The following is a 21,116-nucleotide window of genomic DNA, read 5'->3' as shown; positions in this document are numbered from 1 at the left end:
AAATCTTTCATCAGGTCTTTTCTGTTATATAGTTTAAAAGGAAAAAAAAAACCAAACACCTCCCTTTACCCTTGGAAACAGCAGTCATCTTGTTCTGCTGAGCTGACTGCTGCTCATACTGATCAGTAGTGTTTCCTTTGTCTTCATTTATTTTAGAGTTAAGCTATAAGCAGTTTAAGACTGGGCTATTTTTGTTCTGTGTTTTTGCAGGATCTTTTACATGAGTATCCTAAATGCTAAAATAAATGCTCTTAAAGGCAAAACTACCATTCCTGGCAAGGGCAAGATGATCATTGCTCTAAAAATGAAGTTTTGTGGTTTTGCTCTGATAAAACATTTTGGCAAGCACATGCCCGAACAGGGGAATGCCTAGGTCAGGGCCAGACTCATGGCCATCTTCTGTCTTTAAGTTGGATTGCCTTTTGTCAGCCAGATGCCTTATGATCCCCACCTTCTCTCTCTGTCCCTCTTTTGACAGTAGCTGTGGGCGCTCAGCAGGGGCTCCCTGGCTGTGTTTGCTTTAGCTGGGGAGGTGTTTGTCTTCACTGCAGAATTCCAGCTTCCAGCTGCCGGGGAAACCTGGAGCGCTTGTGTTGATTTATTAGGGCACAGTGCATCTCAGGAATGCCTTTGCTAAGGAGCTGGGAGTGATGGAAGGGATTCTGCCTGATGTGGCATGAAGCCTTCTTGTTTCTCTTTACAGAGGTTCTAAGCAGGATTCCCCAAAGCAAGGTAAGAAAAATAGCTCACTCGGCTGACTACTTTGCAGACTGTCAAAGTGAGACTTCAGTTAGGTTTCCCTGGCATAGAATCAAGGAGGTGGATGATAGCTGCAGTTTTAAGAGTGCAATTTTAAGTGAGTTTTTGGTTGGAGATGATACTATGAATTGCCGGACCAGAGGGTTTGTATGCTTTTGGTTTGTGTTAAGAGCTGGCATTCCTGAGCTACTGACTAGGGCTTTTTTCTGAGACTTGGCTTTGGGCCATCTAAATGTTTTGCACTTGAAAGAAGCAAGTTTCAACCTCTTGGGTTTGCAGGCTTCTAAACATTTTCCAATAGAGATATGGCAATGGATTTGCTTTCTTAACTACCTTTGCAGAAGACAAAAAACTATGGGCTACAAGTTTCAAAATCACTGACATGAGTGTGTCTTCCCTGCAGTGAGTTCACTAGCATACCTTCACCTTTCTGTAATTTGTCCCAGCCATCTGACATGCACCCCTTATTTTCCTTTCTTGTCTGGCATACACACACAAATATGTGTTTCTGGATTTTTTTCTTTCTTTTGAGATTTTGGTGGCTGTTGCCCAGCTGATCTGAAACCAACACCTAGGAAAATATTGTATGTTTGTACAAGGTAGGGTGAACAGCCGGTCACTTTGTGTTGATCAGGTATTTGGTAGTTGCAGAGTAGGTTGTGTTTATGGGGCATCAGTCCTGAGAAGGAATTTCCTTTCCTGGCTGAGGTAGAAAGACTGTCCACGTACAGCTTTCTTCCTTTGCTTTAGCATTCCTTGAGGAGGTTTCCTATTTTACAAATGCATCTTTTGAGAACTGCCAGGAAAATGTCTCTCTCAAATGGAAATGGAAATTTCTGAGCTCACAGGGATGAAAACCTTTGGGTCTGTGCTCACTGAGTGAAAAGAGGATTACCAACCAGCCATTCTTCGGTGTGCAAAGCGGTAGAGCAAAGTCTGCAGAGACTCTCCGAAAGTTATTGGCTTTCCTCAAGAAGGGTTCTTGTGAATAGAATTGAATGAGGTTGGACCCATCCTTCTTAGCTTCCCTGCTGCAAGTACAGAGAGCAGTGAAACTTTGAACTCAGTAGGTGTTGAATAAAATGGGAAAATTTTCTTTGAAGTAGATGTCTTGCGAACAGGTCTAGATCCAGTGTTCCTGTATTACTGTAAGAGAATTAATGGTTTTGTGACTGCATTTGGGCTTGATAAAAAGCAGGAAGGCAATGCTTATTTTTCAAGAACTGTTTGAAGGATTCAGAAATTAGGATGGTCTGCTGGAGTAGATGCAGATGGCTTATTTTCACTGGGGACTGTTAAATCTGCCAAAGTATAAACTGCATCTTAACAGAAAGATGTGAGACAAGGCCTGCACATCTCTCCCTCCTAATTACCACAGCTCAGCTGCTGCTGTCTCTTATGCTTACACATCTGAAAGGTGACAATGACAATGCTTTGAATGGCAAAGCAATAACAGGAAGGCTTTTTTTTTTTAGCTGTAGTTTGGAACAAAGAAGTTATTCAGCCAATAGTCAAGAATATCCTCATGAAAAATCTTCCTCCTAGAAACTGCTCTTCATGAGACCACTGGAATTTCTGTAGGTCTTGACAGCTTGTCTCCGGAGTGACTACAGGTAAAGCAGCAGCCGGCTTCATCCTCTTTCCCACACTGACATTCCTCAGCCCTGGGAATGTCCACAACAGCAGTGGGACTTCCATTTTTGCTGTCCCTGCAGCTCTGCACCAGATTGCCTTTGTACACAGTACCTTTTCAAGAAGTTGGAAGGCTCTTCTTGCCTGTTCTGGCAAAAATCTCCAGTAACGTTTTCACAGCAGTTACTTTAGTTGCCAAAACCCAGACTTTCAGATCCTCATCACTCATGGCACACAAAAAAGAGAAAAGATAGTTTTGGGTATGACCTCCTCTTAGAGGAACAGGGACTTCGGGGGGAAGGGTAGTACTGTAGTTGTGATTGCATTGCAATGGTACAGAAAGAGCAGAGGCAGTGGCAGCTCCCAATTGGTCTGCAGGTGACAATTTTGCATTTGGTGTTTCCCTGTGAAAATGTATTGTAGATTGCAGTCTTTCATGGCAGTCTTGCTGGTTAGCTATTAACTTGTTCAATCTCCCCTCACCAGGACCCTACTCTGTTTCACTGTATCCCTGTAAATCTGGCTTAAGAAAGCTCTGTGGAAGTTTCTCTTCCTGCCTCCCCACTTGTTCTCTTGAGCTCAGGTCAACATGCTGGCACCTGAGCCTTGGCAGGCCCATTTTTAGTGCCCCCTTTTGCTTCTGTCCCTTACCCTTCGAGGAGTCCCTGGGGAGCCTCATGTGAGGGGCAGCAGGCAGGATGAGCTCTGATCAGATGCTGTGCAATGGGCTGATGGGATTCCTCTCAGCTGGGAAACAGCATAGCAGAGGAAAGGCAAAACAGTGCTGCAAACCACAGGGGTTTTTTAGCTGAGAGGAGAATGTCCTTCTTCACACATAGCCTCCTCCTGCTCCCCATCATATAGTGTTTTCTGTCCCTGCATCAGGGCATTCAGGCTAGTGCGGATCTGAAGGAGCAACCCATATTAAGATTATTCTGCAGTGATATTTGCCTTGTTTCTGCAGAGGGCTCCCCTCTTTAAGTACTCACCTGTCTACTTCTGTTTCCTCTTGTAATATATTTCTTTGAGTACACTACAGTTGTGTTGGACCCTACAGCTCTTCCTTTCCCCCTTGTAATAGCCAGCTCCCTCAGCCTATTCTCAAATAGGGAATAAAAGTTGCAATGAGGAGATGCCTGTCCATTTGTATTGGCCTATGAAATCGTGAATTTCTCTCCTGAGGCCTTTGCCTCAGGCATCTTGCCAAAAGGCATCTAGTCTATTCACTTCAAATGCATACAGTTCCTATGCCAGAGATGTGCAGAAAGCTTGTGAACTGTGATCAGCTGAAGGCCAGACAATGTGACCTGGTGCCTCTTAAAAATCAATGAATTGAAGAGCTGTGACTTCTGGATGCTTGGAAATTGTGAGCAGGCTGCAGCACCCGCAGTGCAACATGAACCTGAAGAGGATCACAGGATGATCAGCTCAGACATGGGTCTAACCTGTATTTATGGTAGGAAAATATCCTGAAATCTGAGCCAAAAGAATGAGAATTTGCATAAATAAGTGTTTTGGCAAACACAAGCAATTACCTTTTTCATAGATCCTGTGTACAGGCTTCCTTTCTTCAGAGTATGAGGAATTTAAGGCAAATTTTACTTTGGAGCTAAAAGGCATGTTTTTAGCAAAGGTGGTGCAAGCAGCATTGGGACGGACTCCAGGCCTTTGGTGTTCCTCAAGAAACGCAAACAACTGCAGAGTAGGGTATAGCTCAGAGTAGGGTATAGCTCAGATCCTTTTGCCAGCATGCTTAGCAGGCAGCCCAGTACCAGATCTGGTTCAGTCTTCGACAAGTGACCTCTGTCACTGAACAGGAACATAAAGAGCTTCAGTGAGCTTTGGCTGAACTGGGCTTTTGCCTGTCTGCTCTGAAGAGAGAGTAACCTCAGTGTTCCCCTCCCTCCCTCCCCCCAGTGTGTCTGAAAATACTAACTTGATTTAGCTGCCAGAAAAAGACATTTGAAAAGTATACATTGCTCTCCTGTGTCCTAACTTCTGTAAAATATGGGTTACGGTTGGTTCCTGTATGCGGTGCTCAGTAATTTTACAGAAGAGAAAACGGCACCACAACTATCTACACAACACTCAATACAGTGAGGTCTTAGTCTGTACTAGGACTCCAGAGTGCTATTCTGAGCATTATGAACCTGATTATGTTGCATGGAGAGCTCAGATGGCTCAGAGCCATGCTTGGGATATTAACTATTTCTATTAAGCTTTGCATTTAGAGATCCCTCTGACAGAGGAGGGTGACGCTGAATGAGCTAGCATTCCCGCAGCAAAACTCTGTGTGTGTGTCTGTACAGTTAAGAAGTGTTTTGTATTTGATTTGCAGAAGGGGTAACCTGAGTTCCAGAGCTTGCTAACTTATGGATGCTCAGTGTAATAATCTTTTCAATATACTAGTTTTGTAGCTGCAGGTGTTGTGGAGAAGGCACTTATTGATGTAGATATATATGAGTGTGAGAGAAACCCTACAAAGTGCTATAAATGTATCGTAAGGGATAAATCTGTATGTAGTGTGTCATTTGACAATGTGATAAAATGGCATTGAATGTGGTTACCTGTTATTCTCGACAGCCTGTGTCCCTGAAAGTGTTTTTAAGACTCGGTTTAGTTTGTGATGAAAGTAGCTTTAGGAATAGTGAAGGTTCTTCCCACTTCTGTTTTTTTTTTTTTAAAAAAAAAGAGGGAGAGTTTCTTTTAATGATTTACATTTTGTTTTGTACTGTTCCAGATTTTGCAAAAACAACCCCCCTGAAAACCCAAACAACAATAATAATAAAAGAAACCCTCTGTAGATTGCTTGGGTGACCCAAAGTTGATGAGTTTCTCACTGTTTGAATATGCATTGGCTGTGAGGTGGGAACTGTGCAACTCTTCCTTCATCACCCCAGAAGTGCAGGGGGGGGTAAGAGAAATGTATATAATCCTGCCCTGGCACTGACTGAATTTGAAGCACACTCAGCATACCTGTCTGCTGGTAACTTGTAGCGTAATTGGCTGCCTTTCAGAGGAAAGGGGTGTAGACACTATTGTATGGCTGTTAGGGATATAAGGCACTGGGATAGGGAAGGTTAGAGATTTGCTAGTGGAGGAGCGGGGTGCTGGAGGTGGCAGCATGTGCTGTTGGGAAGGCAACCTCTCATCCCTCCTTGGAGGCAGTGAGACTTTGCCTTTGCCAGGCTTGGGGTTAAACCCTTCTCCCAGTAAAACTGCAGTTTGCAGCTCCTTTCTCTGTACTGGGAGAGAGATGTGACTCTTCATGCAGGGACCACCTACTGTGCAGTGAACAACTTCCCTGCTGGAGACAGAAATGAGTGGATGGAAGTATCCTATGTGCCATGTGGACCCATGTGCCACTGTTAGTTAGTTCATGCTTAGGCTGACGGTGAGGGGCTGAGCTTGTCTGTGTTTTATCAATGAATATCCCCTTCCTCAGAAAGCAAACAGCTGACATTTTTACTATGCAAAGGCTTTGCTCTCCAAACTTGGGCCTATAGCACAAGGAAGGCACACGATGACCTTGGTGTTCCTGTGCCTTCTCAGCTGTGTTTTCTGTCTCAGATTCAATTGACCCTGAGATTTGGATGTATTTCCCTCTGCTGCTTCGCGTTAAAAAATGAAGAATGAACTGTGACATGGGGAAGCAGTTTGCATGATGGAACCCATCAAAATAAACATGAGGGGATGAGTGGTGGTGGTGGTTAGAAGGGCATGGATCAAACATGGTAATAGGGCTGGATGTTGTAGTGAGGGGGAGAAGGGGGGCTAGGAAAGGACTGCAATGGGAATCAGTCCCCAAAATAAATTTTGCATGAGCAGGGCATGAAGGGATAGGCAGTCTCCTTCAAATCAGATTCTGTGCCTGAGCCTTCCTCCAGAATTTCCTGCAATTTAGACAAGTGGCCAACATCAGATTTTTAAGTGGTGTTTGTGCTGAACACTTGCAGCAGTCCGTTCCCATCCAGCTGCTGAGCAGAAGTCCTCGTACTTTAGTCTTGCTGGGAGCTGCTTTGCGCTTTTCTGTGGCAGCAGCTTTTGCAATAGGAGGGTCACCCCCACCCCCCCAAAAGGATGGCTTTTTCTGTGAAAGAAGCCAGCGTAGCCAGGCAGACATTATCCCCTTGCCGGAAGGAGGGATCCAGGCTCCCTGGGGAGGAGGGGACCGGGGGGAGCGAGTGATTCATTGCAGCTGGCTGCAGCTTGGCCTCCTTCTCTCTCTTTGCCCTGGGTGCCAGGGAGTGACAGCTTGTGGGCAGCAGGCCAAGCTGTGAAAAGAGGAGTGTGTGAGGCCTTCAGCTTTCTCATGCTTTATCAAGCTGCAAAGAATAGCTCGATATTCAGCCAGCGTTGGTGCAGGTCAGGAGAATGGAAGTGCTAACTTAACTCCTGACATGCCGGCTGATTGCTGACCGCATGCTCTGCGCTGAGCGAGGTCTGCTTTGTAGGCAGCACGGCTTTTGTACAGCAGCATGCGGAGCAAAAGGAAGAAAACGTGCTTTGGCGCAGTGATGAAGATATCTTTCTGTTAAGAGGGCAGCCTCTGGGACTTGCTGGGAGCAGGGGAAGATGGAGAGTGCTCTCCTCTCGTGGCTTGCCGTCTGTGTGCTGGTGGACGATGAAAACACTGAAAGGTAGGGCAGCAGGAGCAGCGGACGTCCTGGGAAAGCGAGGAACTGTGGCGGGTGAGTGGCAGGTCTGCCCTTGGCTGTCCTCCTGCTCGATGGCACAACACTGAGGGCTATGGTGCAGGCCAGCCGACCCCTGCGCAGTGCCTGTCAACGTGGGGAAGCGACGGCCTGGGGAGCAGGATGGGGCCAGTCCTGGAGCCGTAACCCTTTGCTGGAGGGCCTGCCAGCAAGCTGTCCCTGCGGCTGCGGTCTCTGTGGAGGGCTGCCCGCCGGCGCGGAGGGAGTTAAGCGCTCCTTGTAGGCTGGGGGTGAGCCTACCTCGGGGTGTTGAGCTCCATTCCCACGGCTTTTCCTTTCTGACCAGGGCTGGGGGAGGGATCTGGCCTGGAACGAGTAAAGTAAAATGCCCGGAGGCTGGAAAACAGTACCCCTGGCCCCTCTAGCCTTGTGGTGGGCTGGGAGGGATTTGAGCTTCACCACAAGCTGGACAGGGGCTGCTGGCCAAGGCTGGGGTCTGTCGCCGCTCGGCCGGCTGCTCGGTAAGATCATGGGTTTATTTTCCTCCTTTAGGCAGACCGAGATGGCTTTGCAGGCAATCGAGTTCCTGCCTAGGGGACTGAAATAAATTATTTCTCAGCTGCAAGGATGTAAAGTAGAAATCAAGTCCCAGCAGTTCCATGAGCAGATCACAGCACAGGTTAACATACGAGTTTTGTGGCTGAGCAAGAGTAGTAGCGTTTGAAGGAGCATCGTTCCCCATAGGATGTGCAAGTTTCTCAAAGGCATTAGGATAGCAGGGCCCTTTCTTGATGCTGACTCCACCTTCTCCTCCTGCACCATGTTGAGCTGTTTGAAGCCCTGAGGAGTGGGAAGAGGGGGAAGAGCAGGTGAAAGTCTGAGGGACTGGGGAAGGGAGTTAGCTGGTGCTCAGAGCACAGCCTGCAGCTGTCTCGGAGGCCAAATCCCACAATTTCTCCAGCAGCACAGGGGGCTGGGAGAGCGAGAGGGCTCTACCACATTCCAGTTTGCTTTGGAGCTGAGTGTATCTCTGCATGGGGTACTAATCCTGGCCAGCACCAATTTCTCAGTAGAGGGAGAAGGGAGCTAGACTACCTTCAACCCCTGGAAGTACTCTCAAGTCACCTCTGAGGACTAAGGTGTGCAGTCGCTGTTCTCAACAGCTTCTGAATTCAGGGCGAGGCAAACCGATGTGAGTGAATGGGACCCAGTAGTAGCATAAAGGAGAGATGAACCATGGGCTCAGTGCAATTCCACGGTTTAATTCTGCTGGGCTGTGTTTGCACTGTGCAGACCAGGTTATGCCAAAAAGCCTGGCAAAAATGTGGTTAGAGATTGGATTTTTCTTTGTTCATGGGGTGTCTGGCCTTGCTTCTGCCCCAGATCCTATTTGCAAAGGATGAAGTACTGTGATCCTCCCACTTGCTGTGCTGGCCCCTGTGGCAGGAGGATCTGGAGGGAAGAGGGTTTGGGAAGCAGCATTGCCTGTGTCTGGCAGAGGCTTTATTTCTTGCAAGGCCAAGATTGTAGCCTGGTCGGCACCCAGATACAGACGTGAGTGATGAAACAACAGTGTCTGCGCAAATATTCTGCAAACTCCAAAGTGATTCCTCCTGGTGGATCTTGCTGATTGTTAGATGCCAAAATCCTGATAAAGACTGGTAGGCAGCAGCCCTTGTTTGGTTTTCTGCACCCAGGTGCCTAATGGTGGCTGAGCTCTGCTTTTGAGTGTATTGCAGCTCTTTGCTCTGTCCATTTATTCACCCAGCAATGGGAAATGTGGCCAGAGCGGGAGCTGGAGTCACAGGCTGATCTGAGCCCTGTGGTGGATGCACAAAGAGAAACTCTTGCCTGCTGTGGTGGTAGCTTGGGACCCAGGTGCAGCGAATGCACCAGTGAGAGCTGGCTTTTCTGCCGTGCTCCTGCAGGGAGAGGGGGGGTGTTGCCATTGTGCCGGTTCTGGTTTGCTCCTGTCAAGCCTCTTCTCATTATTCTTGCCTTGAGCTGTCTCAGGCCTGAAGGCAAAGTGCTACAGAAGGCTCTGTAGGCTTGCCCTTGAGAGACGTGTGGTCCTTGGAGAGTAGCTGTTCAAGGGAAGCACTGCAGTGGGCTGAATTGAGGCTGTTTCAGGCTGCACAGCTCTGAGCTAATCTCCCAGAGGCAGAGACATTACTCACCAATCAGGAATGTGTCTGTATTTTTCCTAATGAGAACAAAACATTTTATCCCTGTTCATTAGCAGCGAGTTAGGGTGTACTGTTGCTATGCCAACAGACTCCTCTCCCCTGCAGACACACTGGGGGTGTCCTCAGTGCCATGGTTAGAAGGGTGAACGGGAAGGCTCGTTCTGGCAAGAAAAAGATCCCATTGTTTTCCCAGGGCTGCCTGGACTTTGTGCAGCTGGCCAGACCTTGCCTTCTCAGGGGGAAGGGAACCACAGTGGGAGTCAAGTGCAACAGAGATTGAATTTATTGGAAAAATAGTCTTTGCATTTCATGTTATGTTGTTTTTTCCAGCTTGAGGCACACTCTTCAATAAGAGAAATGAAGGTGTCTCAACGTTCCCAAGAGTCCAGATGGTAAGCAAAATGCGCCGGGAGTCAGCACTGGGATGCCCATCGATTGCTGCAGCCTGCTGGGCTCCTCCGTGTTCCTGATCATCTCAGTTTGCGTGGCCAGTGCAATGCTGGGCAGCCTCTTGATGCTGCTGCATAATGAACCCACTTGATGAACTGTACCACCTGTGATTAGCTGGATGAGTGGGTTCACCAGGCATGTGGTCTACTGGAAAGAGTGAGTGGCTGTGTGTGAGAATAAGCACCTGTTCCCTTTGCAAAGGGAACGTTGTAAGGAAATCCTATGAAGGACGGAGGGCATCTCTTCAACAGAAGCTTTGATCCGTAGAGTTCTGCTGTAAGCAGATGTATTTATTCCAAAGGTTGCCTGTCTATTTGCTTGTCATTTTTGTCTTTGTCTTTGTCCTCCTCCCAAGCTGCACCCCCCTTTCTTGAGGGACTGGTTGGGATCTGTGGGTTGCAGTGCTGCCTAAGTCAGGCCACTCTACAGCTTTTGCAAGAATCTTCTTGGCACCTCTGGTGCTGCACTTCCATTTCTGTTGCAATGTAAAAAAATAAATTTTAAACTTTGAATGCTCTGTACAAGGGAATGAGTTTAACCTACAGACGGAAACAAACCAAAAAAGCTACTTTCTGATGGTGATCTATGGCCAGAAATGGGCCAGTGAGTGTTGCCAAATCTGAAGACAGTCTCCTGGAGCAGGGGTGATGTTCATATCTGGCTGTCAATCACCATGTAGTGTGATGAGCTGCTTTGTGCTGGCTGAGCTCTGTGGTGTTGACAGCTATAGACCCTTGAAGAAATGTCTCCCTGAAACTGATTTCTCCTTTCAGGCTGCTTCCTGTTAAACAGGATAGTTACAACTCCTGTTTCAGTTTGCCTGGTGAAGCACTCTGTAAGTGAATGTGTATGTGAATTTGAATATGGGAATCTGAATATCAAATATAGGGTGGTAAGCAGAGATCCCAGACTGAATGAACTGCTGGAGATCTGCAGATCTGCATGAACTTCTGGTTGGGGAGTGAAACCCTGGCACCTGGACACTAAGTGCTGATTTAGATGAGTCACTGACTCTTGCACTGGAGAGATGAATATCACGTTAGAGCACTGGGAGTACAGGAGCACTTCATCAGAAGGATGTCTACTTGTTGGACTTGCAGCTATAGCAGCAGAAGGGCTCAGCAGAAGTAAAAACAATGAACAAAGCCAGACAGCAACCCCTAGCCCAGACTCCTCTGCGTCTGCAGCCTGTGTGGTTTCAGTTTGGTAGTAGACCTGGATTGAATTCTTGGATGGTAAAGAGCAAGTTTTCAGAAAACCTGTTTCAATCTGGAGCCTCCAAGAATAAATCCTGAGTACATATAACACAGGTACAAAGATTGGCGAGTCTGATTTCCTCAGCTTTGCATTGCTCTGGGTGGTTCAAGTAAAACCACTAAATCAAAGCTGTTTGAAATAGGGAATAAGTAAGTACTTGAGATGACTTGAATTCAGGCCAGTCTCTTCTAGATCCCTCCTTTCAGGGTACATAAAAAATAGAAGACCATAGGGAGGACAGAGATCTGCATGTTGTATTTTTTGAGATATCAAACTAATTCTGTCCAGATACTATTGAAAAAGTGCTGCTCCAGCCAAAGAGCACTAGAGGACATACTTTTTAGTACCTTTAAGTGCGAAAGATGGTGGCTGAACAAACTAACTTCTGAACTGTGAGTTACGGTTATTACCCAAGTCATGCTCTGCTTCATTCTTGTGTAGCCAGTGTAGCAATTTGATGTTACCTAGGAGTGTGACTTGTTCTCTCCTCTTCTCTCCCTTCCTTTTTAAACAGTGTAGGGACTGATTTTCTGCCCTATTTTCTGTGGACCACCACTTTTTCTTTCTTAAAGATAAACATAAAACTGCTGTGCTGTGTGCAAGGTAAGAATTCTTCAGGAGAAACCCTCATCTTCTGGGGGTGGAGGGCACATTTTTCCAAACTGTGATGATGTGTTTTCATTGTAGACATTTCTTTCTCATTGCTTCCTGTACCCGGCAAGCAGTTCTGTATCGTGTGTTCTCTGCAAAGTGGTCAGAATAGTGGGGGCTTGGGCCATTTCCAGACCTGGGGCCATGTTCCACGTTACTTCCTTCATATGTGATGTAAAGCCTCTGCATAGCTACCTCAAACTCCAGCTCCAGTTCCAAATGTGGCATTTCAATGAAAGAATAGTCCAGATTGCTCTCTGGTCTTGCATCTTGACTTGCAATTCTGTTTCCAAGATGTCTCCCACTGCATGCTGAGCTCTTCTTCAACTAGGTATGTATGCTCCATTTGTGGAAGTATTTAACCTTGTAACAGCTACATTCTTGGTTTGGTAGTATCTGAGCTTCTTTCACTGGAAAAATAATGCAGACCTACACATACCCACAGTGGGGTAAGGAATAAAATTCTAAATATGTTTCTACATTTTGCCTCTAAAAGCACTGCCGGTGTAATACTTAGACAGGTGAATGCCTTATGTGAAAATAAGCCCTGGTGTTATGTTCCAGGTACAGGTTTTATGTAACTCTTAGGGTTGGCATAGTTTGATGTCACCAAAGATGTGGTCAGCGTCTCCTGTGCTGAATTCTAGAAGCTGAGCTTCTAGCAAGAGCTAAGTGCTTTGACCAGCTGATCTAGTGGAAGAAACAGGAATAGCTCGGCTCAACTTAGAGGCTCGATTAGGTGAACTTTTGGGTCCTGTGTGTTGTTTGATATCCACCACCTTGAGAGGAGGGTTCTCCCCTTTGATCAGGACCAGTTATGGGCTGTTTGTGGGGTGAGGTGTTCCTTCTAACCCTTAAAGAATGGTTCAAAGCCCTAAATTGTGAGGTAGGTTTATATTTTTAAAAAAGCTGTTAGCACTGGATATTGTAACTCTAGGTAATGTATCTGCCCTCTTTTGAATTCTGTTGGGTTTTAATGGCCTTTTTTTTTTAATTTCAGTTACACTTCTATATCTCTGCATCTTGAAAATGCTTGTTTAATTTCTAATAGTGAAACTGGCAAAGGACAGAGAAAAGCCAGATATTTCAGCCTGACAGGGAAGTTTAGGTTGCTTAGTGAGCTAAGTGTATATAAATAGCAAAGTCCTATATCTGATAATCAAGAATGTAGGAAGCAGTTAGGATCACTGCACTTGTGGAAGAACTCACTTTGGATTTTGAGGGATTCATGACAAAAATAGTGTCTAAAATCAAGTATTCTTAAATGACTCTAGAAGAACAAGGTCTGTTAAGGATATTGTTGTTTTACGTAGCATCAGGAAATCACTAAATATTGTGCCTATACTTGAGGAAAAAAAATTGATGGATTGAAATGTTCATTAAGAACATATGACAGAATAAAGCTCTGGCATGCAACCTTTGTCAAAAGGGATATATCCTCCATCAGAGCAGGCTAAATCAAATATAAGGATGTTATTTGTACTTTCAAAGCACTAATGGGTATATAAAGTTTTTGAGAAATACACCCTATTCTGGAGGAAGAAGGCGTGGCTGGGTGCTGTGGCTTGAAAGTAAATTTGCTTTTGAGCAAACTCAGTTTAAGAAGTTAGGCTGTATATTTTAAGTAGCAATTCACTATAGCAGTTGGGAATCCCTGCTGTATTTAAAATCATCACACTAGTTTCTCCAGCGCATATGAAAGCTGAATTTTCTGCAGCTTTAGGAAAACCATTGCATCTTTAAAAAGGTATTTTCAGTTATTAGAAATGGAACAGCAGTAGCAGTGACCAAGGCGAGAATTACCTTCCATACAAAGAGCAACTGAATAAACTGGGAGTCTTCTACCTGAAAAGTGATGAGTGATACTTATCTTCAAATCCTGAATAGCATGGAAGGTTAGAGGGGGAGCAATCTTTTTTTGTCTCTTCCATTGCAAGTATGAATAGGTATTGAATGGAGCCAGCATGTAGTAAACTTAAAAACAAATAATGACTTAGTCCTTGGTGTGTGCAGTTAACCTGGGAAGCTTCTTGCCACAGGATGTTGTGAATGCCAGATGTCTGTGTGTATTTGAGGACACAGGGCATCTCCATAGAAGGAGTTATTGAAGGTTACTAAATGCATAGAAACCACCTCTATCCCAAGAAATCCCCGAGCTGCACGTTGTTGAAGCCTGGGAGAGCGATCAGAGAGGTAAAGTGCTATTATGTGCTTACTTTGTACTTAACGTTTCAGGCCATCGCCAGAGCCAGACAACTGCAACCTGGTTTGTCAGCGTGGAGCGGGAAGGGGTATACAAATGAAACCTGTAAAAACAGAGACTGGCACAGCTTGTCTTCTAGGTTAGTTCTGTGCTGCTTGTGATATACTGCATGCACCTCTTACTTGCTAAAGCCATTGCCTGCGGGCTGTTGGAGTCTGCAGACTGTTGAGTTTGAAGAGAGACTGAGAGTATATTTCTGAAAACTATGCAGCTAGGAAGGGTAGTGTGAAGACAAATATTCTAAGCAGAGAAGTTGACTTTCTCCCTTTCTCTGTGTCATATACTGTTCCTGCTGCTCTGAGATGGTCTGAGTTACAGCTACTGTCTTACTGCTGATAGCCTAAATCTTACTTGTTTGAATTTCTCCCATTTAAAAAAGTGCTTCTTGCCTGGTAATGGACTGTAACTTAATTTGAGCTAAAATGGGTGATAAGCAGATGTATAAACAGTACAACCCCTGTTCCAAAGCATTTTCAAACTAAAAATGTCATGGCCTACGTGAGGTTCATACTCTTCAGAAGTACTCAAAACACTGGTCTTATTTTAGGTCCTGTCTAAACATTTTAAAATAACTCAAAAATAGGGCTCGCTTCTAGATGCTTCACCCTTGAAAGTCTGGACTTGCACTTGGTTTTAGATGCTTACCCAAATCTGCAGAGGGCTCAGTAGAGACCAGCCCTAGTTGTTCATTTGAACAACTCCTTTCAGAAGGAGAACAATGTTGGGCTATTTGTCTTTTTGTCCCTAGGGACCAGGTCTCTGCTGTTAGGTAGTATCCCCCCCCCCTTTTTTTTTTTTTTATTTAACCTTTCATTGACTAACTTTGCTGCTGTGGTCCTTGGGGAACAGCTATGGAAAGCTGCCCAGTAGCAGAACTAAGATGACGTATGTTCTTGGAGGCATGCTCTTTTGACTGAAAACTGAGCTGATGTATTTTGGGGAACTATAGCCCCTTTGCAAGTATATAGAAACTGACTTGTCTGCATCTCATACTCTATAGTGAAAGTCACTCCATGGACTGGCTGAGAAGTTGCATGCTCAGCTTACCAACTATGAGGAGTACAGACAGGCCTGGGGCTGAGATGAGAAGCCAAGTGGACCACATACAGGATTAGGATAAGGGTCATGTTGGGGAAGGCTGGGACTCTGGAGTGGGCTTAGGTTCCTTTCCTGTTGATTGTTTCCCTATCGTCTTGACATGTTGCACCTATTTAGTCAGCTGTTTGATTCAGGAAGAAGTCTCTATCCCAAACCAGAAGTCTCATCATTGCAGAGTATTAATGGGCTCGGTTGTTACACCATTTAGAGAGCATCCTCCCTGTTCACTCTCAATTTCTCAATTATTGTTTTCATCAGTAGTTTTGTTCCAGATCTGATTCTTTCTCAGCCTGTTCCTGTGAGTGCTGGACCTGTCTGCCATTCTCCAGATAGTCTGACCAGATTAGATTTAGTCTGAACCCATCTTTAGCCTGTATGATCTTTTCTTTTGCTCGCTGGTCCGTGATTTCAACTAGTGTATTTCCCACCTAGCCCTGAAAAGGTTTAATTTAAAACATTTTTATGATGCTGAACTTGTGTCAGCTCCACTGTGGTCTTCTGGGTTGACATTAGGTGGCCGATTGTTCAGTTTGGTCTGTGTATATGTCTGAAGAGTGCTGTCTGAGCCGTGTTGTTGTGGGGTTTTGATTAGTTACATATGCTATGGCAGAGTTGAGCAGTTTCCTTTCCCAGAGGAAGGCACAGTCCCTGCTGTGTGGAGTATATAGCTTAAAATGACAAAGGAAGGGTGCCTGGCACTGGGACAGCTTGCGAACAAAACTGTGCTGACCACAGGCTATGGTTTATCCTTTCAGAACAGATGTGCATACTTTTTCCTTGTTCTCCTTACCAGCCTCTCTGCTCTGTCTACCTGTTCCTTCCAGCAGAAGAGCAGCTGCTCAGATGTAAAACTCTCAGTGCTATTCCTAACAAACTACTGTAAATCTGGTTTTCCTGTCTCCTGGGCACTTTTGCCCAGGGGTGATCCTGGCAAGGTAGTATTCTCTGAAATGCCAACAGTCAGCCTGTTATACTGGCTGAAATTCCTGCTCATAGCAGTTTGCGTTTCAGACTAGCACTGCAGTTTATGCGGCAGACCTGTTAGTGCATCTCTGTGGCCCTAGGGTGAAGGTCTGGGCTTCCTTGAAAGGCAAAGGGAAGAGCCAGTCCATCCTGCCAAGCCAGTGGCTGTCAGACTGTGAAGGTGGGAGGGTAGCAAACCAGATGGAGAACAGTCTCAACCAAAAAGACTAAAATTCATGTCTGCCATGAACAGGTAGCCAATTCTGAACCTCGGTGCCTTTAGGACAGCACCAAAGCAGCTTTCTCAGCCCTGAACAGGACCAGGAGCTCAAATATTTTTCTAGAAAAAGTTAGGATCTCTTCAATCTAAGTATACAGATAAGAACAGAAACTCATGTTGCAAAGCCACTTCATGGTGTTAAAATTTCTTATGGTGAATTTTGTCTTGTGATAAAATTCCTTGTTCTGGGTAAGGTGTGACTAGATGTCTGCCTGTTAACAAAGTGACTGAAGAACTTTTGCTCCAGATGTTTTATTTCTCCGAGTACCAAATCGTGCAATGTCCTAGCTTCTGCTTCCTTTGCTGCTTAATTTTAATGTTGCTCATTTTCACTCCTCCAGATTGTGGACTCACAGGGGTATGAATGAAGAGCATTGCCTGATGGCCTATGCACAGTAGTAGTCTTCCCACCCCTATCCATATGCAGTCTGGTGCTCTGAATTTTTATCCTTGAAACAAGAACTTCCAAGTTCAGGACATGGTTTAGTGGGCATGGTGGTATTGGGTTGACAGTTGGACTCTATGATCTTAAAGGTCTTTTCCAACCTAAACAATTCTATGATTCTATGATAAGTGTGGACAATGTCTGGGATGGAGGGCTGTGATTGTAGGGTGGAAGAGTATGCTGCATTGCTGCTGCCAGCCTGTGGCTCCTTGACCACATGCACCTTGAGAGCCCTTCATGGATGGTTCCTGTGCCACCATTCTATGTTATACTACATTCGGAAGCACTGGATCTCAAAGATCCTAGCCTGGCAAAGGGTCATTGCTTGGGGCTGAGACTGGTGCAGAGTTGATCCTGGCTCTCAAGTCTGCACCCAGCCTGTTCAGTCTTCTGCAGTAGTGCAGTGGGAGCTATTGTGTTTTATGCATGTTATGAGCAACCTGGGAAGGTCCCCAGGCTTTTTGAACAACATGGTGTGTTGCTATCTGTTCTTGGCCTTATGAAAGCCTTGATATTGGCTTGCAGAGGTGGAAGAAAATGTCTGGCCACCTCAATTTGGATCGTTATCTAGCAGACTTGTGTAACCTAATTACCAGAATATTGAGCCTAATAGTTTGTAGCTGACTACTAATAGCCTTCCAGGCTTAGGCACTAATTTATGGAAGATTAATTGATCAAAGCTTCATTTCTGATAATGCTTAAAATGAGTTGAGTAATACAAGATAGAATATACCCCAACTTGGTTTGAAGGCAAACCACAAGCAGATTGTGGTAGTGATGTGGAATTCTGTTGATTTTGCTGTCTCTTCTGGATGGGAGGGGGTAGATGCTACTCATGTGGTTGCACTGCATTAAATTTATTTGCATGTTACCGCCTGTATTCATGGCTGTAGCCAGAACTGCTGACACTTTTGGAATGATAGGAGAAGACTGCCAAACTGCTGTCAGGCTGTACGGTTCTCCAGAAGATTACTGTGGAGGGCAGAAAAGTGAATTTTATTTGAAATGAAGGAAAACTCGAAGGAGAAGAATTCCTTCCTGTCTACCCAAGGCGTATTAATTCTTTATAGAGCTGTTGTGGTACTAAATTCGAAGATTTCTGAGGTGCTGAAGAAATGCTGTTCTTTAACAGGTCAGAGCACCCTGCACTGCTTGGTGTCTGCAGAGCGAAAGGGTTTGTTCAAGGCAGGCTCCAGTGTTTAATGGTTCTGATTTGCAGCTTGACAACTGGATGGTGGAGTTCGGGATGTGGTCCTTGTGTGTCTGCTTGTGGTCTGCAGCACTGCTAGCATGAACTGCTTTTGTGGTAGGTGACTCTGTTCTCCCTTCCACTGTGCAATCCTGCAGGGCTGATGCTGGCTTGGAGACCATGGTTTTCCTCTTGGGGTGCAAGTGTAGGACAGGCTTCCTTTCACGGGAGTTTTGCAGGACATTTGAAGTTCCTTTCCTCTCTTGCTAGGTTACTCCAAGGCCAGGCTAGATGCAAAAGGACTTGCCTTGGGAGTGTGGCCTTTGCCTCTGGGACGTGAGAGCTTGGTTAGGGGTCACGGTGCTGTTCTCTGGGAAGCATGTGCTGGTTGCAGGAGGTCTCCTCCCTCCCTTCTGGAGGGCACCCTGCCAAGGAAAATAGACCGTAAGGCAGAAGTGATTACATTGAGAAGATAGTGTGCTGTCCTGGCCATTTCTGGATGAAACAGTTGGGCATTTCTGCTTTATAGAAATCAACACAGAATGGCTAAGGCAGCTAGTGCAGAGCAGGACTCTGGCTTCGTAGCCTGTGGAGCCAAAACTGAGAACAGGAGGATCCTGGCTGAGGCTGGGGAGAGGTGCCCCTAATGATAGAGAGGGCAGTGTGGTTGGGAAGGCGTGCCTTGTTTGAGGTGGAGGCCGGTAAAATATGAATCACGTCTGTTTGAAGTAGTGATGAAATCCCAGACAAAAGTTTTCTGTAATACCTGGCCAAATAGCCTGGTGTGCTTTAGTTTTCCTTTCTCCCTGGTTAGAACGGATGGTTCTGACCTACTTTTAGTAACAGCAGTTCTGTTGAATGCTACCCAATGCTTAGCTGTACGTACGGCAAACATGTTATCTGTTTTATTCACTCAGTATCTGAGAAGTTTCTGTCAAACATTTAGCAGACAGGGAAGAGCTGTTCCTGGAAGAGGGACTATTGGTGCATTAAACTCAATTCTGCCACTTCTGTGCACTGTGGCTCTGGCCTTTGCTTTGGTTTCCCAGTCGGCTGAGGATGATGCTTGCTTGCTTGCTTTGCTGCTGTGTTCTGCATTAACTTTTGTGCTGAGCTGTCAAGATTCAGTTAGATAGTATCTGAATGTTAATATGATAGATAATGCCTTTTGAAATAGTCCATGAGGTTAGGTTTCCGGCTTCCTAAATATGCAATTAGGCAGGGCTAAAGTTACATTCTTAATATTTAAAAATAAATAAAATCTATAAATGTACCATAAAATAAGAAGTTTAAATAGAAGTGTCATCCTGGGGCAAATTGCAAAGCTCTTTGTAGCTCAGTATCCTGTCTTTGACAAGATCCAGAAGCAGACACTTAATGAGGACTGCAAGAAACAGGGCATGTATAATGTGGTGGATTTGGTTTGGTGTTTTTTGTTGGTTTTTTTCTTTCTCCCCTCTTCATTTGATTCCCAGCTTATGACCATCATCAGTTTAGGACCCACCTTGGCCAGGAGTTGTATCTAATCATCTGATCTCAACTATATCTATTCTCCATTAATTTATATAATCCCTCTTCTAACTTGTTTATGTTTCTAGTTTCCATGACATCCTACAGCAGTGGGCTCTACAACTTAATTGTGCATTTAAAATGTTGTTTAAAATATTCTACATCCCATGACAATATCCTTGAACTGGCTTAGAAAAGGTGTCTGTAACTTTGGTGGGTGCTCTCTTGTTTCTGCATTGTAAGACACATTAGTCAATTATTCCATGTTTTTCATGTTGACGCTTTGTCATGTTTCAGATCTCTTAAATTTTCCATATCTTCCCCCGGTTGTTTCTTTGTCCATCCAAAGTCCTACTCTGCTCAAGGTCTCCTTATATGGAAGCTGCTCCATGCTTTTGATCATCTTTGTTGTCCTTTCTGTCATTCTGTCTCCTTTTTCAGATGTGGGAATCAGAACTGCCTGCAGCATTCAACAACATAGTGGTGATGTGTGTTTTCTTTCCTATCAATCCAAAGGTTGTATTTGCCTTTTTGCCTAATACAAAATACTGAACTGACTTACCAAGTTTCCAAAGTTTTCCTGAGTGGTAACAGCTAATTTGAATCCTGTTGTGCTTATGTAATTAGAATATTTTGTGTTGGTTGTTTTGGTATTTATTGACATCGAAGATATTGTGTAGTTACTTAGGGAGTGCATGAGTTCTGTCACTTTTTGCAGTCTTTTCTGAATTTGATTGTGATGAATAATTTTTTAAATAATAAAATATGCCACTTTTAGACATATTCCTCTTCATAGATCTTATGTGAACATATTGAACAGTGCAGGTTGCAGAACAAATTCTTGGCAGATCTCACTGATAACCTTCCTCTGACGGGAAACTCTTCCACTTTTGGTTTCCTGTCTTTTAACTACTTATTAAATCATGATAGGGAGTGTAACTTTAATTCTACAATAGCTTAACTTTTTTTTCCCCAAGAGCCTTAGTTGACAGTTGTTTTAAAAGATCAGTTTAGTTCATATTAAACAGACTAAAAAGTAGCTCTTGGATTTCAGTTAACTGGAAATGGGAAATCTGCTCTTGGAATTCCCTGGGTACTGCAGGGATTTCTCTTTGCTCCAGTATTAGTCTGTATTTTGATTAACAATTGGGTTCTTGAACTTCCATAAGAAAATTTACTTCTATGGGGGATGATGGGCTTAGATTTATGTAGATTTGTGTAGAAATGGTGGATTTGTGCAGCAGGGTGAATTGGATGGGTAACTTCAGTGAGCCCCACTTTGCCAGCAGGGTTCTATTACAGCTGGGTTAAACCTATCTAGGCTCTCTGAATGTACTCAACACATTAAAGCCTTGAGAACAGGATATTTTTTTCCTAACTAGTTGCCTGGAAGAATATTTGAGTCACTGATGGTATTCAACTGGATACAGACTTGGCCACATGTGATGTGGCAGCTAGAAGAACAGGAGGTTCTTGGGCAGGTAGTAGAGGAGCGGTGGGTCGAACTGGGGGAAGTAACATTTGCTCTGTGTGCAGCATTAGAAAGCCAAGGGGTAGTGTACCTGGGTCAGGTGCTGTGAAAAGGGGATTCTCATCCAGGCCAGGTACATTAACAACAACAACAAAAAAGATGCTGACAAACTGGAAAGGGGTCAAAGAGCTACAAGAAAAGTTAATTCTTTCTGACCGAAGAAGCTCAGACTACCTAATGTATCCATCCAAAGGATTGCATGGGGCTGCAATCTGCGATTCAGGAATGCCCAAAGCTGCCAGGATGTA

The 21,116-nt window shown here is 44.8% G+C and overlaps 1 protein-coding gene across 2 annotated transcripts in view; it reads left to right on the top strand.

Annotated features, from left to right (window-relative positions):
* Positions 1–21,116, top strand: part of PLXNB1 (plexin B1) — an 83,994-nt gene that overhangs the window by 14,784 nt on the left and 48,094 nt on the right. The window contains exons 1-2 of one of the 2 annotated variants that reach the window (XM_069812117.1): positions 6,728–7,031; positions 9,563–9,624. The gene's annotated coding sequence lies outside the window, so the exon portion shown is untranslated. Of the gene's footprint in view, positions 1–6,727; positions 7,032–9,562; positions 9,625–21,116 lie in introns of those variants that run through there. The other variant, XM_069812116.1, reaches the window with a different exon arrangement.

Source organism: Haliaeetus albicilla, chromosome 24 (genome assembly GCF_947461875.1).
Source record: "Haliaeetus albicilla chromosome 24, bHalAlb1.1, whole genome shotgun sequence".
NCBI classification, from domain to species: Eukaryota; Metazoa; Chordata; class Aves; order Accipitriformes; family Accipitridae; genus Haliaeetus; species Haliaeetus albicilla.
The sequence above is the reverse complement of the archived record's forward strand: the minus strand, read 5'-3'. Positions and strand labels throughout refer to the sequence as shown.